This window comes from Sinocyclocheilus anshuiensis, unplaced genomic scaffold (assembly GCF_001515605.1).
Source record: "Sinocyclocheilus anshuiensis isolate Anshui unplaced genomic scaffold, SAMN03320099.WGS_v1.1 scaffold1620, whole genome shotgun sequence".
Taxonomy (NCBI): domain Eukaryota; kingdom Metazoa; phylum Chordata; class Actinopteri; order Cypriniformes; family Cyprinidae; genus Sinocyclocheilus; species Sinocyclocheilus anshuiensis.
Window position 1 is genome coordinate 285,781 of NW_015558680.1, and position 2,959 is coordinate 288,739.

Here is a 2,959-nt window from a genome sequence, read left to right on the forward strand (position 1 = left end):
AGCGTAACACTTTTGTAGTGGTTCCAAAAAAGTTAAATATTTGAACAATTCTGAGACAGAAATTGACCATGTGCACATGTCATGGGCTTCACAGGGGGCTTCAGTAACAATCATGAATGGGGTCCTTCAACTAATGTAATTTTGTTCTGGAATTGGCTGATTTAAAATCAGGATATGGTGTCACACCATAGGACATGGTTTTCAGAGACAAAATATATCAAGTTCCTACGCTTTCAGAAATATATGGATGAAAAAAAATGATTGCCATTTACTAAAATAGACACTTGTACAATTATGCCGGAGGTATTTATTAACATTTTTATGTTTTTCTTTTTCATTTATAAAAGTTGTAATTTATTGAACCATGCTTGAGACAGTCACACCATAGGACAATTTTGAGATTTAGCTCAAAAATGTAAAAAAATGTTTAAAAAAATTAAAATAACAAAGCAGTTTTTATAACAATGAGTCCATGTAAGACAAAGAAATTTTAAATGATGACAATATTAATTATTTCTGGGCTGGCATGACAGTCCAGATTAAAATGCAAAAATAATCAAATATAAGTGTAAACATGTGGAAACAGATTTAAGCAACATTAAAGTGATGGCAAAAATCTGAGACGAGACGAGATAGGGTTCACAAGAAAGACTAGAAAAGATTTTTACACTATTTTAAGAAATCTTCAATGATGAAAAACATGCCTGGAAAAATAGTCTGCAGGTGCATTGAAATGTTTTAACTAATCTTGCAATAAATGCCATCTCAGTTCTGCTTTCTGAGTATGAATTATTATATGCAATAACAGAGAATACTCAAGCACTGTAAAAGATTTTGCCACAAACTCAACTGACTGACTTCTCTTCTGTATGATTTCATGAGTCTCTTCAGACCTATAGAATTGTACTTGCAGGCTATGAGTTTTTAGAATGTTTGACCTCCTATCTGAACTTTTTTCCACAAATTGACCATTGAAAAAAAAAGGAACAGTTCTTTCTTAGTCTTATTAAGTGCAACCATAATCAAAGTAGGCTACTCTCTCAATATTCAAATCAAAGCGGAAACAGAAACCAAAATTTTCTTCAAGCATGATACAAGAGATGGTTATAACTACACATCCTATTATAGTGTGCATACTAATTACAGCCTAGATATTGTATGCAGCCTGATTTGCATGCATCAGGGAGCCGCAGCCGCTCTCAAACTGCTGAAATTGCGTTTGAATGCGCGCACGCATCCTTTTTAGTTTCGCTTTCGATTTCGCGATCGGGACCGGAGTTGCTGAGCGTGCATTGCATTCTACAAGATTTGTCAGACACTTACAGTGCGTGTCCACGAACGTTTTTAATTAATTCCTATGGAAGTTCAGCTTCAGAGAACTCTCCAGCTCAGCTCTGCTGTTGCCATCTCCACCATCATCTTGCCTTACTCCCGTGATTGCTGTCTGAGTTGTCCTGACACGGGGCCCCCTGGTGGCACCCTGGTGGCAGCCGCATATATTGCTTATTAGGTAGGGCCGGTGTTCTGACAAATAATGCTACCTATCAGATTATGCTACCAACACTGTATTTATCCTACTGTAAGGGTAGGTTTAGGGTTGGGGTAGGTGTACATGTTAATAAAGCCTCACACCTTATTAATATCATGCTGGAAGCAAAATCTGATAGGTAGCACTTTTCGCTATGAATTATGCTATGTTTTAATGGGAGGTAGCAAAATCTGACAGGGTAGCACAAATCATCAGAACACCGGCACTGACTGGTTTGGTTCCGATCAGGCAGAAAAACGTCTCAGGTTACTTATGTAACCATGGTTCCCTGAGTAGGGAACGAGACACTGCGTCCTCTAGGGGTCGCTAAAGGGGTTCTCGTGGCATTCTGAAAGAACAGCCCATAGATGGAAATAGCACATCCCCAAAACGCTGTGTCTTGAGAAGTCATCAAGTCAATCTACGGCTATAAAGCTGGAGTGGCTAGCAGTAAATCTGTAGCTGAGGGAGCAACATCCAGCTCTCAATGAGAGGGAGCTCAACCTACAGCATGTTCCAATGGTGGAACAGCTAGCAATTATTCAGCTGAGGGAGCAACACACCCAGTTCTCAATCCGAGAAGGGGGCTTAGAGATAGCTCTTACTTTTTCCTTGGAAATGCACGCTTCAAACAGAACAGTCAATGAAGACGAAGAAGAGAATGATGTGTGCTCCCGGCGCCTATTTATACTATAGTCGCACCGGTAGTGACGTCATGGCTGTCGCCGGCCAACGAGTTGGTGTTTTTTCAATGTATGCTTCAGACACGGGTCACGACGAGGCGTTCCCCATAGCGACCCCTAGAGGCGACCCCTAGAGGACGCAGTTCGAAGTTCCCATGAAAGGGAACCTAGGACTAGTTCGCAAAAGTACAAAATTCAAAATGAGGGACAATTTGCATACCGGAAATGAAATCGGAGAATAGACTTTCGACAGAAATCTATAAAAAAAATCTCTCAAATATATTTGTTTGTGTTCTGAAGATGAACGCATTTCTTATGGGTTTGGAACAACACGAGGCTGAGTAAATGATGACAGAATTTTCAATTTTCATTTTAAGTCTCTGAATTTCATTTGACGTCAATGGCAGCTAGTCCTACATGACCAAATAAAAAAATTTGAATCCAACATCATATTAATCATTCAAAGAAATATATTACACAAACAAATGAACATTGTTCAGTTATAAATGCATATGAGTGATACATTCATGTTAGATTCATATTCAAATTCATAATGACCACGAAAAAAAAAAAGATAAATGCCAACAGAATGTCAGTGACCTTATGTCAGATATCTTAAATTCACACAAAATGTGGTCAAAAATCCCAAAACAAAATAACAGACTCAAAGACCATCAATTATAAGAAATGGAATACCATTTGCTCAGAAATATAAGGTATGAAACTCTGCACTCTACAGCTATCCAAC